Here is a 22,035-nt window from a genome sequence, read left to right as displayed (position 1 = left end):
GAAATAGCCAACTGAATGCAAAATTCCAGAGAATAACCTGAAGACATTCTATTATATAAGCAATGCAAAAAAAAAAAAAAAAAAAATTAAATGGGAAGGACAAGAGATCTCTAAAAGTCAGATAAATCAAGGGAATGTTTCATGTAATAACAATCATGATAAAAGACAAAAATGATAGGGATGCAAAGGAAATTAGAAGAAATCAAAAAGAGGTGGCAAGAAAATACAAAAGATGCATAGAAGAAATTTTTTTTTCATTATTTATAACCATGATGGTATGATTAGTGATACTGAGCCAGAAACACTGAATAATAGAGTCAAGTAGGTTTTTGGAAGCATTGCTGGAGGTGATAGAATTCCAGCTGAGCTATTTAAAATTCTAAAAAAATGATGTTGTTAAAGTGGTTGTGAGAGTTGAGGTATAAGAAAATTTGAGTACTATAGAACAAATACTTTTAAATTGTGATGCTAGAGAATACTTTTGTTTTTGAAAAAAAATCTTAAATTCACATTATTTTGAATTAAAAGAGTCTATGACTACAAAAAAGCTTGAAAGAATTAAAAACAAGCATTAGATAGTATGAGAAGCTCATTTGTATTTCTTTAATATGAGCAATTATCATTAAATATTAAAGGCACAAGTTAATATATAAAATTTCCCAAGATTCTTTTGGAAAAGTATGTATGTATCTGGTAAACAAGTAGAAGCTATACACAATGACACATAATTGATTATGCCAAATTTATCTGAGGCCAGAAGAGCCAGGTTCCACTGCCCTATGACCTCTGTGCTGCCTTCTTTAAGTAATTTCACCAAATTATGGAAATTCAAAATTAAAGGGAAATAGTTTGGTAATACCCAGGGGGAAAAACAAATAAAACAAAACAAAACAAAAAAAAATTACAAACATATTTGAAGCAATACTTTCAGAATTCTTGCTCAAGAGCAAATACTAAAAATTCATCAAGTCTCATTGGACAGTAGAGTCATGCCTGGTGGCAGGTGCTATCTGGAAACTGAAATCACTTTTTTTTTGTGCTTTAGCAACATTTTCCAAATTTATTTTCTTTTCCATTCTTCATTATCTTGTTGTAAATCTTTACTTTGTTACATTTGTTGATCAAATACATCTTTCTTTGCACTGGATATGGCCACCATTTTGTCTTTATCTACTTTTAGCTTTAGAATGCTGCATGCTAAAAATAGCATAGCTGTAGTCAAAGTTATATATAGTCTGGACAAATCTGGTGGTATTTTCTGTCTGGGGAATGTGACTTCATATGTTGGTAGTATCTTTGTAGAAATGTTTACTGTCTTCATGCTGTTTTACTGTTCAGCTAAGTTATATATTCCAAGATTTGGATTCAGGCCTAACAAACACTCAAAAGACTTAAGGTAGCTTTGAAACATCTTTTTTAAAGGTTAACTAAATAAGTTATGTCTAAAGGCCATATCATACAGTGGCAGCAAGGTCTAGACACAGGATTGAATTCTAGTTTCCATTATGTGAATAGGAAATTCAATATATTTGGAACAATTGCAGATTCTTCTTAGGATGGCAGATTCCATATTATCCAGTTGTTGTCCAAAATATGTAGTGATCCTGGGCTCGATGGCATGTGAATAATAGGAAAAGCCTGGGAGTTTGTCACTCTGTAGAAGGACAAAAGGCCCAGAAAACAAAAACAAAAACAAAAAAAATAACTTTTTATAAAGTGGTGCTTTAGTTTACCTTTATTTCTCATGGAATATGACAGGTCTGATTTTTCTTAAGCAAAATTAGCCTTCATAAGGACCTGCATCATCCTACTAGTATCTTCTCATTGTCCTGAGACTAAAGGACGCAAAGGAAGCTTGTAGTAATAATTATATTCTAAGAAATACTATTTCCTGCCACAAGAATCTTTTCCTCAAAATATTCCTGAGACTAGATGCATTTCCACAGAAAACAGTGCTGTAGTAACTTGGATCATTCTCAGAGGCAGGGATAACCATAGATCACTTGTCCTCTGTGTTGTATTGTGTTGACACTTTTTTTCCTCTCTCACCTTTCTTGTAGGTGAAAGATTCCCAAGTGTTAGACATTGAATATGTGTTCCAAATGCATCAATCACTCAGGTTGACTTTTTTTCTTCCCTCACATATGCCTATGAATGTACATACAGGGTCCTTCAGCATAATTCAGATGAAAGGAGGGAAGTAAAGTTGGTAAGTACTGGAGGAGGGTGTGTTAGGGAAAGGGATGGGAAGGAAATGAGGTCATAGGCAGGTGGATCTCAAAGTGTTCTCCTGACTGGTGAATAGGAAAGTCACCTCCTTCCTCTACTTCCTCCAGAGGCAGAACATATTACTTTGTAGAAAACTTGAAAGTCCTTTGGATAGTTTGGACATCAAATCAGTCAATACTTGAAGACATTAACTCCCACTATTCATTAGAAGGTTAAATACTTAATCTGGGGCTTAAATTATTTGACCATAATGAGAAAATAGAACTCATTGGAAAAGACCCTGATATAGGGAAAATTAAAGGTCAAAGGAAAAACAAAAAGGCAGAGGATGAGGTGGATAGAAAGTTCATGACAACAGTGAACACGAGCTTACACAGACTTTGAGAGATAGTGGAGGATATGGTCCACAGAGTCCACTGAAAATTAATGACAAATTCCTTGGATTAAAGGGAACCATATAATAAGAAGTAACACTTCATGAAGCTCTTTGAAATGTTGATTATAAGAAGAAAAAACATTTGAGTTTATTGAGTTTATTTTGGTTGATGAATAGAGCTTTTAAAAACAATATTCAGTTAAAGAATATTAGGGTCATTCTTACTTAGCTTTTTGAACTGCAGAGGATCCTAAATAGGCCAAAGCCATTGAAATATATAATCCATAATTGTGAATTACCCTCAGGCACATCAATTTTACTCTCTCTTTTGCAAATTTTCTTCTAAGTGAGTTTCTGATTTTCTCTGAAAATACTGTGTATATTGGTGGGAGAATATGACCAAGACTGATATATGGTTTGAGATGTATTTATTATTCCTGCATTTGTTTTAATATTAGAATCTGTGACAATATTACTTATTTTCTTTGTTTTTATATGTATTGTTGTTTTTAAGATCAAAAACTATCATTACTAAAAGTGGTTTCTATAAATGGAAATACAGTGGTATGGGCTCGAAAGCAGAAGCATTTAATTGTGTTTGTGTGCTGCTGGTAGTGAGTGAGGTGGAACAAAATGAAAAGGAGATTATTTTTCTTTACACTTAGATTATTACCCTTTGAGGTACTTGGAACTTGAGGAAATTGGAGTTTTATCATGGGCTAATGATCCTCCTCTGATATTCTAGTTCTGCCAGAATGAGTACAAATAGGAATGAGCAAGTCAGTCCAGAGACTAAGTGTACATACTCCTAAGTGAGAAGTAAAAGAGGGTATAATGTTTGAAGATACTCCATATGCAGGTGTTATAATTATAAATGTATGTATATAGTTAAAACATAAACTTCTTAAATGCACTTTTTTTTTGCTTTTGCCTTATCATCAGAATTAATAAATGATATTTTATTGATAGTTTGTTTGCTTAATTAAAATTGCTTAATTTGCTTAAACCCAGAGAGAAAGGTAGGAATCATATTGTGAAGGATTTTAAATACCAACTGAAAAATTAGTATTTTTTTCCTTTGAGGTAATAGTGAGAAAATAAATTACTCTGAATAGATAATTATATAATTAGACATGTTTAAGCAGATTGTCTTTGTAACTATATAGCTCAGGACAGCTAGGTGGTACAATGGATAGAGCACCAGCCTTGAAGTCAAGAGGACCTGAGTTCAAATCTAGTCTCAGATATTTAACACTTCCTAGCTGTGTGACTCCTCTGGGCAAGTCACTTAACCACAATTGCCTCAGCAAAAAAGAAAAAAAAATTAAAATGTTACTATGATCCAGGGGTCCTCAAACTACGGCCCACAGGCCAGGTGCAGCAGCTGAGGATGTTTATCCCCCTCACCCAGGGCTATGAAGTTTCTTTATTTAAAGGCCCACAAAACAAAGTTTTTGTTTTTAGTATAGTCTGGCCCTCCAACAGTCTGAAGGACAGTGAACTGGCCTCCTATTTAAAAAGTTTGAGGACCCCTGACTTGAAAGCTAGAAATTCAATTATGGGATACCTCATATTTGGAGGTTTTGTGGTTCTGAATTTTGTAGTCCTGGGAGGAGAGAAAAAGGGAAAATATTCATCACATATAGAGAAAGAATGTATATAAATATGGAAACAAATATTTAATATTAAATATAAACATTAAATATTCTAGAATAAGGTAGCTGTGAGACTCTGGAAAAGTCACTTAACCACAATTGCCTCAGCAAAAAAAAAAAAAAAAAAAAAAAAAAATCAGAATAAGGTAGAAATTACAAAACTGGGTGGCAATAGTGATTTTAACCAAAAGCTTGAAAAGGGCTTGAGTTTGTGGAAGAAATATGATAAATTACATTTGGAAATATTGAGATTGAGATGGTCAAAACCATTCTAGTGATTTGGGACTAGAATTCAGCAAACATTTGAGGGTTTGATTTAAATATCTGGGAGTCATCTGTGAAAAGAGGAAAACTGAATTCTTTGGAACTAACAGCATTAAGGGAATGTGCCATCCACCAGGCTCTTCCTATTACTGGCACTACTACCACTACTAACACTACCTTATCTTTTCAACTCCAGGCTAAAAATTTATACCCATCTCAAATAGGGGATGTCTAGTAATCGAAAGTATACCAGAAATCTCAATTATTGTGAAGATGGTGGGAGTAGGAAGTTACATGCTTATTTATGTTTCTGTGTTTGTATTGATATGTGCTAAAGGAGAAGAGAAAAAAGGAAGTACACAGTCAGAGGACTTATTATTGGGATCATATCACCCAACAACATATCTCCCAAAACTGGGAACAAACCCTCCTAAGATAAGATATAGAGTATGTAAATGATGACCTTTCCTTATAAATCTCCATGGACTATCCTAGTAAGTTAGATACTAAGGTGTCTAAGACCCATGGGGTCTTCTGACTTGAGCATTTTATTTACCTTCAGTTACCAGGGACAGACAGGATTGTATAACTATAGATAGATGACAATTGTAAATTTGGGATGTTTAAGTCATTCTTCTAGCTGCAGATCATTCCCAGCCTACATATCAAAAAACTGGGATCACTGAGTTCTCTTGTCTTTCTTATTTTCTACTTTTTTTTCACTAATATATGAATTGGATGTAAGAAAAATATCACACATATTGCTGTAGTTAAGATGGTCTAGGGGGAAAATGGAGTTCCATGACTGTTTTCTCAAATACTAGTGAAAGGTCAGGTCCTGCTACTCTCATGTCATCTATGTGAATGTACTGTCACTCAGCCTATTTGGGACAATTTTTGACCCATTTAATTTGATCTCCTGTGGCCAAGTCTCACACTTTCCATCCTGATTATACCGTGAATGTATATAATAACCGTAGCTAATAAAAATGTGGTTACAATAAGTGGATTTCAGTTCTACAGTTGTTCCTATAATGATAAATGAACTGTTATTTGGGTCATTTGCCGAAATCTGCCTCCTCTTCGACTATGTGTAAATACAACTGAGTGTTTTTTTAAAGTTTATTGAATGGGTTTTTGTAAAACCCTTATGTTTATATTATGAATTTAGATATGTTTTATTATCTTCAGGTAAATGAATATTGAACACATAGTACAAACCTTACTATTAACAATTAACAAACTAAGAAAACTGAATTAACAAATTATCAAAATGAGAAAACTCAATTAAGGATCTATATTTACAGAATTAAAGTTCCTAATTGTTTTTGATTAATTCTATCATATAATAAAGTAACCTAAGAAATATACCCCAAATACTATTTTCATGGCAATCACTTTAAGGTATAATTTTGCAAAGTGTCTAAATATTTTATGCCACTTTTTGATATAATATTTAGATGTGTATAAAATGAATGATGTTTTCTACCAGCTGAATCATGGGTGTTCTCTTGCTCTCTCATCAGTTGTGCTTGCATCATTTTATCTCCACGAATAGATCAATAATTCATAAAAAATATGCTGACACAATACTATTTTCAGGTTTCATAAAACTAACTACTTTGTGTGGAGATAACACATTTTTATAATTACCTGCCATAAATTTGCTTTAGGGTTTGCTTGCTAAAGTGATATAATGGAGAGCAATGTTAGAATGTGAGTTTCAAGTGCCAATTGTGGGGTGAAAAAACATAAAATTCCTTCAATTAACTGGATCTTTTATTGATGAGAAGCCAAACTATTTTTGACTTTTTTTTTAAATGGGCTAAAGCTGAATCAATAAACTCTTTTAGAATCCTATATATAGCCAAAATAACATTGTGTAAAATCTTTGCTTCTTTTCAGTTACTATGATGCTACTTCATGTTCTGCCAAAGTCACTTATTAAATGACACCTTTTTGCCCACAGGAATTAGGATAATTTTCAAAAATGCATTGCTTCAGCCCAAGTGCACTTCACTTGCTGGTAACATTTAATTTTAGTCTGTACTTGGAAGATGCTACAACATATGGCATTACAAAATGAAATAAACACCCTGTAGCCAAAAAGTTTAAATTCATGTTATTATGAATACATATATGCCTCATCAGGTAAGAAATAAGTAAATTGCTTCTCTCCACTGAAAGAACCTAATGAAATCAAGCAAGGAGATACTACAAAGAAAAAGTAGAGTTAGCATATGTATTTTTTCACTTTATTAGATATAGATATATGTATATATGTGTATATATAGTCACCTACATATGTATGTATACATATGCATGTGTATACACACACATATACATAGGTATGTGTTTGACTCAGTTATTCAGTTATTCATTTCAACCAATTTTAGTAATGATGTTCACACCTAACCTACTCATATCTCTTGTTTAGATACTTTTAGACATTTTATTGCTTTGGAAACTAATGAGTTAATGTCTCTCAATTTATAGACTAGCAGTTTATAGACAGCTCTATCTAGCTGCCCCCCAAATTTTTTATTTTCAAAACACATACATAGGGGCAGCTAAGTGGTACAGTAGATAGAGCACTAGCCCATTTTAACATTATCTTGGCAAAGAGTGTTATGTGTGAGTCTGTGTCTAGTTTCTGCCTGGCACCTTTTTCTTAAGTTATTTACAACCTACACCATGAGACACATGAGTAGCATGAAATATTCATATGACAATAGGAATTCATTGAGTTCTTTTCATTGATATTTCTGAAACATAGATCTGGTCATATGTCCTAGAAATTGCTGTATGACATTTATAACCTTTCAGAATTAGGTTTCTATACTTAGGATACATTTTGTATCATACACATGTTATAACTATCTTTTCAAAAGCTGTAGTCCTCATTAGAAAATGGACACCTAGAGATTAGGAAATGTATCTTTACCATGTAGGACAGTGTCTTATTCATGATAGATATTTAATAAATTATTATTGAATGAATTTAAGTGAATTTAAGTCTATCTTAAGTCATAATAATAAGATTTAGTTCAAAATATAGTTAGTTCAATATGTAGCAGTTATTGTTTAAAATATGAATTTGCATGAAAAAATTGTTCCTTTTGCTGTATTTGAGACACACTACATTACAAATGAAAATTAGACACCTGAAGGATAACAGTAGAAAACAAGGGGGGGATCTTCATAGATATTTAAATAATGCTTTGGAAAAAAAAATACTTTGGAATTAACTGCTTTTTTATTTGTTTCAGAGAGCTAACACTTGAGTGAGGCAAATTACTGGAGATGAAAACATAGATAATGGTAAAATATGCATGATTTTCCAGATTGAATAGTATATTATTGGTACAAGTTCTGAATTACCTCCAGGTATATTAGTTTATAACAGATCACATCCTATAAAAATATTTCTACTTCCTATACAAAGTAACATATAAAAATACACACTGGATTTATGTTTTTCCATTGAAATGACATTGCATTTCTATTTGGCATCAATAAAAGTGTTTTAGTAACTGAAAGTTTGAGAAAGTTATATTTTAAACAAATATTGCTGAGGACTCCATGTGATTACAAGGAAAGGAAGGTACTATATATACAATGTTGTTGATTAATCCCACTCATTTTCAACACCCTGAGAATTAATTGTAAATTTTGTTTTGACATAATCATGAAGAAGCCTGTAGTTGTGACAAAGAAAATAATAAATTTCATTTGATATGGGCTGAGAGAAAGGGGGAAGAAAAAGGAGACATTCATTTCTTGTTTCCAACATATTTACTTTTTTATCTTTATGTTGTGAGTCAGTTTCATATGTCAAAACTGAACGATATCATTAGAATCTTAATCCCACATAGAGTAAAAGCTTTAGATTTTATATATTTTAATTTAATTTTCAATTGTGTTTTATATATTGTTCTCCTCACTTTTGGCCATATTATAAGGGTAATTTATAGATAGTAAAATTTTCCAATGAATAATGACACTTCCATATTGTGGAAAAATGACAATCATAAAATAGTCTTTTTCTTAAATGTTAAAACAAGTCTAAACAAATTGCTGTTTCTTCCTAGCAAAATGTTCAGTGTATATGTGATTTATTCTAATGTATCTGCTATAATGGCTGGCATCATAACTGCCATATGTTACATATATTATAGCATTTAAAATTCACAATATCCATCTGGGGCAAAATACTATAAGTACTGTTAGTCCCATTTTGCCCGTAAGATAGTGGAAGTTTATACTGGTTCCATGATTTTCTCATGGTCATACAGCTAGTATTAGAGGTAGAAGTTGAACCAAACTATTTTTGATTACAAATTGAATATTGCATCTATGTCATACTGTACTGTCTCACTTTGAATCATGAGACTTATGATTAAAATTATCTTAATTTCCCTTATTAAAATGTCATCTACTTATGTAAATCATCAGCATTTCTATATATTACCAATAAAGTTCAGCAGCCAGAAATAAAAAAGAAAAATTAAAATTAAAATAATGGTTGACAATATGAAACATTTGAGAGTCTATCTGCCAAGATTTAAACCTAGGAATTATACGAACACAAATACCAAACAGCTTTCATACAAATAAAATGAGATATAAACAACTTGAAAAATATAAATTGTTTAGGGGTGGCCAATTCAATATAATAAATATGCCAAATCCACCTAAATTATTTTATTATTCAGTGCCATGCCAATCAAATTGCCAAATATGTGTGTGTATGTGTGTATATATATCTATAGATTATATATATATATATATATATATGTATATATATATATATATATATATATATATATATATATATATAAACTGAGAAACATAATAAAATTCATCTGGAAAGGCAAATGATCAAGAATATCAAGGGAATTAATGAAAAAAAAAATGTGAAGAAATGTAGTCTATTCATCCCAGATTTCAAATTCAATTATAAAGTGGTAATTATCAAAATAATCCATTATAGGCTAACAAACAGAGTCATAGATCAGTGGAGTATATTAGATACACAAGATATAATAGTAAATGACTATAATGATCTATTTTTTGACAAAAGTTTTTTTTTTTTTTTTTGACAAAACAAGCAAACAAACCAACAACAAACTATTGGGAAAAGTGGAAAGAAGTCGGGCAGAAACTAGGAATAGCCTAACATCTCTATTTAGCAAGATAAGGTCAAAATGGGTATATGATTTAGACCTAAATAATGCTACCATTGACAAATTAAGGGAGCATGAAATAATTATCTGTCAGATTTATTTTTTAAAAAATGGAAGAATTTATGACCAAACAACAGATTAGAGAATCATTGGATATGAAATGGTTAATTATGATTACATTAAATTAAAAATCTTTTGCAAAAAAAAAAAAATCAATGCAGCTAAGATTAGAAAGAAAGCAGAAAGTGAATGGGAATTTTATAGCAAGTATCTCTGACAAAGTTGAATTTCTCAGATATATAGAAAAGTGAATCAAATTTATAAGAATATATATCCTTCCCCAATTCATAAATGATCAAAGAATACAAACAGGAAGTAATAAGGGATCCCAGGGGGGCGGTGCCAAGATGGCGGAGAAGACACACGCGTCTTTCTAAGCTCTTCTCTTACCCTCTTTATCAATATTATATCGAGCCTCAAAAATAGTCTTGACTGCTACAATTCGTAAAGATAAGAAGTAGAACAACTCACCAGCCGAAAAAATCTGCAGTCTCGCCAAAAAGGTTGGTTCGGGGCCAGGGGAGATCGCGCAGACTGGGAGAGAAATTAGGTTCGAGGAGAGTCTCAAACGAGGGTGAAGGCACAGATCTTAGCAAGCGCAGAGCCCCAACCCGCAGTAAGGGGCTTTTCCTTGGGGAGTTGTGATCCTGCACGGCAGGAGGACGCAGCCCGGTTAGCCTCCAATCTGCGCAGGGGGGAGCTCGGCTTGGGGCCATAGAGCTTTTCCAGGGCCGATTTGCATCAGGCAGAGACACTGGGCAGAGTTTGTGGCTGTCTGCGTTCTGCAGTCAGCTGCTAATACTCACAGTCCCACAAGAGGCTCCGGCCAGGGCGGTGACACTTTCACCACTTAGTCTCTAGCCGAGGGCAATCGACAATCCACTCAGCCCTACTAAGCAGTTTGATAGCTCGCCAGTGCTGAATCCACCTCCGTTGGGGGAAGGGAAAACTCTCACACAGAGCACTCCCATACCTTGGAGCCGGAAATCGGTTTACATCTTCTCCTATTCTGCAGAGGAAGCTGGTAACCCCTTGCCTAGGAGACCTACCCTAAAAGCTTTAAAACATGAATAAAAAGATGAAAAGAACAATCGACAGCTTCTATGCAGAAAAAGAGCAGGTCAGCAAACCTGAAGAGACCCTCAAACAGCAAAATGCATCAGACTGTCCTTTACAGAATGCTCCTCAGAAGAGGCCATTAAAAGTCTCAAAAGAGAGTTAGAAGATAAATGGGGAAAGGAAAGAGAAGCCTTACAAGAGAGCAACAACTTCCTGAAATACGAATTGAAAAATAAAGAATTCACTACAAAGTAGGATTTGTGATTTGAAAAGACAAAGAACTCCCAAGAAAGTAGGATCCATGAATTGGAAAAGACAAAGAACACGCAAGAAAGTAGGATCTGGAATTGAAAAGAAAATAATTCACTAAAAAAAAAATTAGTGAAATGGAAAAAATTCCACAGACCAAAACAATACATTCAAAAACTCAATTGGACATATACAGAAAGAAATAAAAAAAGCTAATGAAGAAAATAATTCTTTAAAAATTAGAACTGAACAAATAGAAAGTAATGATTCATTGAGACAGCAAGAATTAGTCAAGCAAAACCAAAAAATTACAAACTGGAAAAACCACGAATTATCTACTTGCAAAAACGACATACTTGGAAAATAGATCTAGGAGAGATAATCTGAGGATTATTGGACTTTCTGAAAATTATGATTGAAAAAAAGAGCCTAGATACTATTTTACAAGAAATCATCAAAGAGAACTGCCCAGATGTAATAGAATCAGAAGGTAAAATAGGCATTGAAAGAATTATCGAACACCTTCTGAAAGAAACCCTAAAATAAAACCCCAAGGAATATTGTGGCAAAATTTCAGAACTATAAGATTAAGGAAAAAATTTTACAAGCAGCCAAAAACCATTTAAATACCGAGGTGCCACAATAAGGATCACCCAAGATCTGGCTGCCTCTACATTAAAGGAAAGAAGGGCCTGAATATGATATTCGAAAGGCACAAGAACTTGAGATGCAGCCAAGAATAAACTACCCAGCTAAGCTGAGCATTTTCTTCCAGGGAAGAAGATGGACATTTAATGAAACAAATGAATTCCATTTGTTTCTGAAGAAAAAACCAGAACTAAACAAAAAATTTGATCTCCAACCATAAAACTCAAGACATGCAGAAAAGGTAAAAATAACTCTTGAGAATTGTATTTCTGTTGTGGATATACAAAAGAATACATGTATAATTTGATTGTACTGATATAGCATAAAAAAGGAAGTAGATATGGAAAAGGATGATGGCAGAATAAGGTGGGAAGGAGGGATAAAAAGGGGGGAACCACATCCCACAAAGAGGCTAAGGAAACTTATCAATCTGAGGGAATTTGAGAGGGGAGGAACATTGTGTGAATCTTACCTCCATCAGAGTTGGCACAAAGAAAAATAATTGACATTTGTTTTAGAGAAAATTTCTCTCCCTCATTAAAAACGGGGAGAGGAAAAGGAAAAGAAAGAGTAATAAGGGAAGGAAGGGGAAAGACTCAAAGGGGGGAGGGATTATAAAGAGGATAAGTATCGTGATACAAGAGGGGTACATAAGTTTAAAAGGGGAAAGAGGGTTGGGGAGGAAGAATAAGTAAAGCACAATCTGGGGTTATTAGGATGGCAGGAAATACAGATTTAGTAATTCTAACCGTAAATGTAAATGGGATGAACTCCCCATAAGAGGAGGCAGATAGCAGACTGATCAAAAGTCAGAACTCCTACAATATGTTGTTTACAAGAAACACATTTAAAGCAGGGGATGCATATAGAGTAAAAGTAAAAGGCTGGAGCAAAATCTATTATGCTTCTAGGTGAGTCAAAATAAGAGGTAGCCATCCTTATCTCAGATCAAGCAAAAGTAAAATTGATCTAATTAAAAGAGATAAGGAAGGTAACTACATCCTGCTAAAGGGTAGCATAAACAACGAAGCAATATCAATATTAAACATATATGCACCAAGTGGTATGGCACTCAACTTCCTAAAGGAGAAGTTAAGAGAGTTGCAAGAAGAAATAAACAACAAAACTGTAATAGTAGGAGATCTCAACCTTGCACTCTCAGAATTAGACAAATCAAACCACAAAACAAATAAGAAAGAAATTAAAGAAGTAAATAGAATATTAGAAAAATTAGGTATGTTGGATCTTTGGAGAAAATTGAATGGAGATAGAAGGGAATATACTTTCTTCTCAGCAGTTCATGGAACCTATTCAAAAATTGACCATATATTAGGACATAAAGACCTCAAAATTAAATGCAAGAAAGCAGAAATAGTAAATGCTTTCTTTTCAGATCATGATGCAATAAAAACTACATTCAACAAAAGTTAGGGGAAATAGACCAAAAGTAATTGGAAACTAAACAATCTCATCTTAAAGAATGATTGGGTGAAGCAGCAAATTATAGATACAATTAATAATTTCACTCAAGATAATGACAATGATGAGACATCATACCAAAATTTGTGGATGCAGCCAAAGCGGTAATAAGAGGGAATTTTATATCCTTAGAGGCTTACTTGAATAAAACAGAGAAAGAAAAGATTAATGAATTGGGCTTGCAACTAAAAAAACTAAAAAAAGACCAAATTAAAAACCCCCAATCAAATACTAAATTGGAAATTCTAAAATTAAAAGGAGAAATTAAAAATATTGAAAGTAAAAAACTATTGAACTAATTAATAAAACTAAGAGTTGGTTCTAAAGAAAAGCCAATAAAATAGATAAGCCTTTGGTAAATCTGATTAGAAAAAGGAGGGAGGAAAATGAAATTAGTAGTCTTAAAATGAAAAGGGAGAACTTTCCACCAATGAAGAGGAAATTAGAGAAATAATAAGGAGTTATTTTGCTCAACTTTATGCCAATAAATTTGATAACCCTAAGTGAAATGGATGACTACCTCCAAAAAATACAGACTTCCTAGACTAACAGAGGAAGAAGTAATTACTTTGAATAGTCCCATTTCAGAAAAAGAAATAGAACAGGCAATTAAACAACTCCCTAAGAAAAATCCCCAGGACCAGATGGATTTATATGTGAATTTTACCAAACATTTAAAGAACAATTGGCCCCTAATGCTATATAAATTATTTGATAAAATAGGGAAATGAAGGAGTCCTACCAAATTCCTTCTATGACACAGACATGGTACTGATACCTAAACCAGGTAGGCTGAAAACAGAGAAAGAAAATTATAGACCAATCTCCCTAATGAATATTGATGCTAAAATCTTAAATAAGATATTAGCAAAAGACTACAGAAAATCATCTCCAAGATAATACACTATGATCAAGTAGGATTTATACCAGGAATGCAGGGCTGGTTCAATATTAGGAAAACTATCAATATAATTGGCCATGTCAATAACCAAATTAACAAAAACCATATGATCATCTCAATAGATGCAGAAAAGCATTTGATAAAATCCAACATCCATTCCTATTAAAAACACTTGAGAGTATAGGAATAAATGGACTTTTCCTTAAAATAATCAGCAGCATATATTTAAAACCATCAGTAAGCATCATATGTAATGGAGACAAACTGCAACCATTCCCAATAAGATCTGAGGAAACAAGGTTGCCCACTATCACCGTTACTATTTAATATTGTATTAGAAACGCTAGCTATAGCAATAAGAGCTGAGAAAGAGATTAAAGGAATAAGAATAGGCAATGAGGAAGCCAAATTATCACTCTTTGCCGATGACATGATGGTATACTTAGAGAACCCCAGAGATTCTGCTAAAAAGTTATTAGAAATAATCCACAACTTTAGCACAGTTGCTGGTTATAAAATAAACCCACATAAGTCATCAGCATTCTTATATATCACTAACAAAATCCAACAGTCAGAGTTACAAAGAGAAATTCCATTTAAAGTAACTACTGATAATATAAAATATTTAGGAATCTATCTGCCAAGGGAAAATCAGAAACTTTATGAGCAAAATTACAGACCACTTTTCACACAAATTAAGTCTGATCTAACCAATTGGAAAAATATTAAATGCTCTTGGATAGGGCGAGCAAATATAATAAAGATGACAATATTACCTAAACTAATCTATTTATTTAGCGCTATACCAATCAGACTCCCAAAAAACTATTTTAATGACCTAGAAAAAAACAACAAAGTTCATATGGAAAACAAAAAGTCAAGAATTTCAAGGGAATTAATGAAAAAAAAATCAAATGATGGTGGCTTAGCTGTACCAGATCTAAAACTATACTATAGAGCAGCAGTTACCAAAACTGTTTGGTATTGGCTAAGGAATAGATTAGTTGATCAGTGGAATAGATTAGGTTCAAGGGATAAAACAGTCAACAAATATAGCAACCTAGTCTTTGATAAACCCAAAGATCCCAGCTTTTGGGATAAGAACTTACTGTTTGATAAAAATTGCTGGGAAAATTGGAAACTAATATGGCAGAAACTAGGCATTGATCCATACTTAACGCCGTATACCAAGATAAGGTCAAAATGGGTTCATGACCTAGGCATAAAGAATGAAATTATTAATAAATTAGAGGAACATAGGATAGTTTACCTCAGACCTGTGGAAGGGAAGGTTTTATGACCAAAGCAGAACTAGAGATCATTACTGATCACAAAATAGAAAATCTCGATTATACCAAACTGAAAAGTTTTTGTACAAACAAAACTAATGCAGACAAGATTAGAAGGGAAGCAATAAACTGGGAAAATATTTTTACAGTCAAAGGTTCTGATAAAGGCCCATTTCCAAAATATATAGAGAATTAACTCAATTTATAAAAATCAAGCTTCATTCTCCAATTGAAAATGGTCAAAGGATATGAACAGACAATTCTCAGATGAAGAAATTGAAACTATTTCTAGTCATATGAAAAGATGCTCCAAGTCATTATTAATCAGAGAAATGCAAATTAAGACAACTCTAAGATACACTACAACACCTGTCAGATTGGCTAAGATGACAGGAAAAATAATGATGATTGTTGAGGGGATGTGGGAAAACTGGGACATTGATTCATTGTTGGTGGAGTTGTGAACGAATCCAACCATTTGGAGAGTAGTTTGGAACTATGCTCAAAAGTTATCAAACTGTGCATACCCTTTGATCCAGCAGTGTTACTACTGGGATTATATCCCAAAGAGATTATAAAGAAGGAAAGGGACCTGTATGTGCACGAATGTTTGTGGCAGCCTTTTGTAGTGGCTAGAAACTGAAACTGAAATGGATGTCCATCAGTTGGAGAATGGCTGAATAAATTGTGGTATATGAAAATTATGGAATATTACTGTTCTGTAAGAAATGACCAACAGGATGATTTCAGAAAGGCCTGGAGAGACTTACACGAACTGATGCTGAGTGAAATGAGCAGGACCAGGAGATCATTATATACTTCAACAACAATACTAGATGATGACTAGTCCTGATGGATCAGGCCATCCTCAGCAACAAGATCAACCAAATCATTTCTAATGGAGCAGTAATGAACTGAACTAACTATACCCAGAAAAAGAACTCTGGGAGATGACTAAAACCATTACATTGAATTCCCAGTCCCTATATTTATGCACACCTGCATCTTTGATTTCCTTACAAGCTAATTGTACAATAATTCAGAGTCTGATTCTTTTGTACAGCAAAATAATGTTTTGGTCATGTATACTTATTGTGTATCTAAGTTATATTTTAATATATTTAACATCTACTGGTCATCCTGCCATCTAGGGAGGGGTGGGGGGGTAAGAGGTGAAAAATTGGAACAAGAGGTTTGGCAATTGTTAATGCTGTAAAGTTACCCATGTATATATCCTGTAAATTAAAGGCTATTAAATAAAAAAAAATTAAAAAAAAAAAAAAAAAAAGGAAGTAATAAGATAAAGAAACTGCTTAATTTTAGTTCTAAATTAATTGAATATTATGTCTTACTATGTATAGTATGTGTACTATAAAAATCTGTCTTTTTCAGTCTCTGTCTTTTTCTCTTTCTTATTATATTGTTCACTAGATGAGAAATTTATTCTCTTTGACTCTATCATAAGCATTTTTCTCCTTTGACCTTAAATTTCTGGCACTGACATCTATTTCTTTTTTCTGTAACTTGCTTTTGTCTCTTTATTCTCTTACCTGACTTGGTTCTTTTTTTTTTCCCTGAGGCAATTGGGATTAAATTACTTGCCCAGAATCACACAAGGTAGGAAGTATTAAGTGTCTGAGGTCAAATTTGAACTCAGGTCCTTCTGACTTCAGGGCTTGTGCTCTATCCACTGTCACCTAGCTGCCCCACCTGACATGGTGCTTAGAAATTTCAGCTTGACATTTAAATAGGAGGAACTCTAAATAAATACAGTGAATATTTCTTCATATATAGTTATTTTAAATTGTAAACTATACATTATCTTCAAAATTATTAAACCTCATTGCAAGGACAAATTTTATCGTATGAATCTTAAGTTATTGTGGTAGAGTGGAGAGGTGAACTGTGCCAAGTTTTGGATTCAAGAGTCACTGACTTTACCTTGCTACCTACATGAATACATGGTACTCACTTAATATCTCCCCAATTTTCTTCTTTATAAAATGTGAGTAATTAGGCTATATAATCAGGAACTCTTTTGATCTTTAGAACACATTATTCCCTTCTACTTTGTAGTTTATGGTGGTGCTGAATAGTCTTGTCTTATTTGAAATTTATATTTGATTATTCCTTTGAATTTGAAGTCTTCCTTCTGGTTGGTGGAAAATGTTTCTTTTGTTGCTAGAATTTCAAAGTGCAATTTAATTTAGAATTTCAATGTGTTAAATTAAACTGAAATGCATTTTAAAATTTAAATAATTTTAATAAAATGTATTTTTAATACAATTGAATTTCATTATATATGGTATATAGGAATTTTTACATTTCATATTTTGTGAGATTTTTATAATGTCTGTATTGATTCTAAATACCTTGTCTTTTAGAACATTATGTTTTATTTATTTGAAGATAATATTTTTGGTTAACATTATTTCACATTTGATAATCTTTCAGATTGTTTTTCATGTCTTTATTTATATTCTAAATCAGATGTTCTTTCTTTTTGGTGTGTTTTCATTGTGGAGTTTCATTGGTGAACTGGAATTCCAGTTTTTCTTTCTCCTCTTGCCTTCACAGCCTAGTTATTCTAATGTATGGTCCATGTTTTCACCTTTCACAACTCTTATTTTTCTTTTAAACCATTCAAGATTTCACCTTTCACAACTCTTATTTTTCTTTTAAACCATTCAAGAACATCTGTCTGAGGCTCCACTCACTTTTGGGAATTTTGAAGACCCTTTGCTTCCCCAGGTATTGATTCAGCAAAAAGAAAAGAAAATAAATATACTTCAATCTGCACTCAGTGATTCTTTGTTTGGAGTTCAAAAGGATTTTTTCATCATGGGTCCTTTGGAATAGTCTTGAATAATTTTATTGATCAGAGTAGCTAAGTGTTTCACAATTCACTACTATTAGAATATTGCTGTTACTATCGGCAAAATTTCCCTGACTTTTTTTTATTTTTTTATTTTGCATCAGTTCAAATAAGTTTTCTCAAGCTTTTCTGAAAATGAATCCTTCATAATTTCTTACACCACAATAGTATTCCATCACAATAACATGCTGTAACTGGGACAAGATATATAAATATTGAAATAATCATATTGTAATGAGTATTCTGACTTCATTACACCAGGACCACATTGCCTACACTACCCCCTAAGAGATTCAGGAATAACTCTGCTCTGATGCTTAATCCCTTAATGCAGGAGTGTGACCTTTCCACTCTTAACCAGTGGATAATGTCATTGTTTTATTTTAAAATTAAATTTAATTATATTTTATATAGGGACATTTAATTCAAATATATAGCCAGTACAATACTACCTTTTCTGTTAATACCACTGGGATACATCCTTCTCTATATAAAGTTTGTCTCTGAGGAGAGTGAATTCCAACTTATTTCAATTTCTACATAGCACTGCTTTTATAAAATTCACAAATAATATTATAGCAATACTTAATGAATCCTTATTTCTGCTAATACTAGTTGGAATTCTGAAAATCATTCCATGAAGATTTAAAGTAGGACCACCAGGTTGAACATCCTAGCACAAACTCTTTAACCAGATGTACTAGTATTTTGCTCTGCTGACCTTAAACGTATAAGATCATAGTGCTCTATCTTTGTCACCTAAAATTAAACAGCAAAGAGTGAGGCACAGAAATAATGTCCATTTTCACATGTCAACTTGGAATGAAGGGGACTTATAATTTCTTCTCAAATATCATTGTTTCACTTCTTTCACCATAATCCCAACAGTCTGAAAGAGTCAAAGCTTTGATCAGCTATTTCTTTTAAAAATTTATGCCCTTAGTTCAATATAAAGCTTAACAAATAAAACAAGAATGATTTTGAGTCATCACATAATTCATAGTTATATGAATGAACCATTTATAAAATATCTATTTGTTTTGATCTTCTCCAAGGTATTTCTTTTACTTGGTATCATCCAAGAAACATAAGATCTTTTGACATGGGAAATTACAATCAAAAGACTTCTGGCCATGCTGATAAAAACTAGCCTCAGTCATTGTGACAAAATGCACAGAAATTTAGAATAAAATAAGAGATTTGATGATATCACCAAGAACATAAAGAGACGTGAAGAGGATCCAGAATGAAACCTTGGGGAACACCTATAGTCAGTGGGAATGTCATGGAGAATGATCCAAATTAGGTGACCAAGAAAACATGTTTATACAACGAGTATAAAAGTGTCTAGGAAGAAAGGGGAATTTATAATATCATATGCAAAAATCAAGAAGCATGAGGACTGAAAATCTCACCTGACTCTACTATCACCTAAAAGTGTTATACCATTTCTTTGCTCTCTTTCTTAAATCCTAGAAAACAAAACAAAACAAAACAGGTGAAATATTTGAAGATAAAGCATGAGAAGTTTGAATTTTTGAAGGAGTGGGATTTTTAGATTTAGATTTAGATTAGATTAGAAGAAAAGATTTTGAGTAGCTTTTATATAGGCTATAACACAAAGTTTGATAGGAAAGAATACAGTAATTGCCTACCCAGCAGTAAAGCCTCAATTGAGGTTAAATACCATAAATTTGTAGCAAAATTATGACTTCCTCAAGTTACATTTAGCAGAACATGTTTAAAAGTAGCAGCAGATATTGGGAGAAACTTAGGTTGGAAGCTGACAAAGGTAGAGAAGCAAAAAAAAAAAAAATGGATTTATGGTTTTGAAAGGTAAAAGGAAAATGTGAAATTGAATTAGTCAACTATTAGATAAAGATACATGAAAGTGAAGTCAGAAAGAGTCCTGATAAATAATTTTAAATTTTCATCGAGAATGATGAATAAGTTTAAGAGGGATGAGACATAGATAATGAAGACATGATAAAAAGTTATAATCATATAAAAAAGTCAGAGTTTTGATTAAAAAAATTAAAACCTATGGGCAATAGTGAGATTCAAGTTATTACTGTTCTTGTGTGTAGGTGAAGTAAGTGAAAGAATGTCAAAGAAGTTGAAGAGATTGAGTAACAAGAATCTTTGTGTTGCACTTTATGAAGAAATAGCAATACTTCTTTTAATATGAGTAGCACATGAAGAGAAAAGGAAGAAACTGATCCAGGTGATACTAGTAGAAAATGTTTATTATGATCTATAACTTACTTAATTCAAGTAAGCATCAAAGAAGGAAAGATTATTTATGTTAGTTCTACTCCAAGGCCAAAATTTCAAATTAAGTGAATTAGAACAGGCATATCCAGTGCTGGAGAGAATGGAAAGAGATATAGTGTCAATTTGAGGAATCTGGGTCTTATTGAGAGCAAATAAGGTGTAGATGAAAGAAAAAGATCCAGAATGAAGGATAATTTATTATAGAAGAAAAATTTCAAATAGCAGAGTAGAAGGAATAAATAGATTTTGTAGTGGGCATGGGTAGAGTAGAATAGGTACGGGATCAAACAATAAGAAGTAAGGATGGGGACAGTTAGTTCTATGTAGGTAGTGATTACTGCCAGAAGACATAAAGTAATATTTGGTGCAATCTACAGGGATATTAATGGGAGGTGATTGCATTTGAATGCTTATCATCTTCACAGGGTAGAATTTTGAGTCAAGAACATAGACAATGGTACTCCAGATCTGTTGAGGTACTGGACTTTAGTTGCCTGTTTTTGTTTTTGTTTTCTGAACTAGTGATATAAATCAATGCAGGTAGAATTATAGGGGCAGAAGTTGGAGGTTTATGCAAAAACATCAATAAAAAATTGTCCAGGATGAGAAAGCATAAAACAATTGCCATTTTTATAGAAAAAAGAACTATACTAAAGAAACTGACATCCAATAAAATATTAAAATATCTTATTTTAATTTTAAATATCTTAATTATTTAATATTCAAAAATATCTTCCATGTACTTATCATATGGAAAATAAGAATATTTGAGGAGAGTGAGAATATTTTCCCACACAAGCAAAACACATAAATAACATTTATCAAAATAAGACAATTTTCCCCACTGTGTAACATCATGAAAGTAAGACATTTTCCAAGCTGAATTAATTGACTCAGGCCATGTGAGCATCATTTTTACTGTGTTGAAATGGTATTTACTACATAATGATAATAACTCTAGAATCTGGCTGGTATATAAGAGTTAATCTATGTCTAAATATGGCTCATTTCCACTGTTTATTTTATACATTCAAAATATATGCTGTAAGGACACTATTTTTCACTTCCTGGGATTTTTAAAATATTTTTTTCCCCTTCTTTGTATCTGTCTTCTTTCACAACATGACAAATATATTAATGTGTTGTGCATAATTAAATATGTATAATCTTTATTAACTTGCTTGCCATCTCAGGAAGGTAAGTAAAAATGGAAGGACAAAAAACATTTGGTTTGCAAAAAAATTTAAAAATAAATGTTAAAATTCCTTACAACTAGGAAAGAATAATTCATTATTTAAAATATGTTTCAACATGTAATTTTAATTTTAATTTAATTTAAAATAATGTAAATATACATACCAAAGGTCTACCATAATAATTCTCACAGTTTTCAGAACCATTGCACATCTACAAAACCCCCCAAATAATTTGATAGTGATCAGTGGGGGAGGGGAAATAGAACAAGATGCTGGTATAATTTGTTTCAGGCCT

General features: G+C 32.4%; 1 pseudogene; it reads right to left on the bottom strand.

Annotated features, from left to right (window-relative positions):
* Window positions 1-971: 971 nt before the first annotated feature.
* On the bottom strand, window positions 972-21,951 carry LOC111720943 (annotated as a pseudogene).
* Window positions 21,952-22,035: the final 84 nt, after the last annotated feature.

This window comes from Sarcophilus harrisii, chromosome 4 (assembly GCF_902635505.1).
Source record: "Sarcophilus harrisii chromosome 4, mSarHar1.11, whole genome shotgun sequence".
Classification (NCBI taxonomy): domain Eukaryota; kingdom Metazoa; phylum Chordata; class Mammalia; order Dasyuromorphia; family Dasyuridae; genus Sarcophilus; species Sarcophilus harrisii.
Note: the sequence above shows the minus strand (reverse complement) of the source record. Positions and strands in the feature narration are given on the sequence as shown.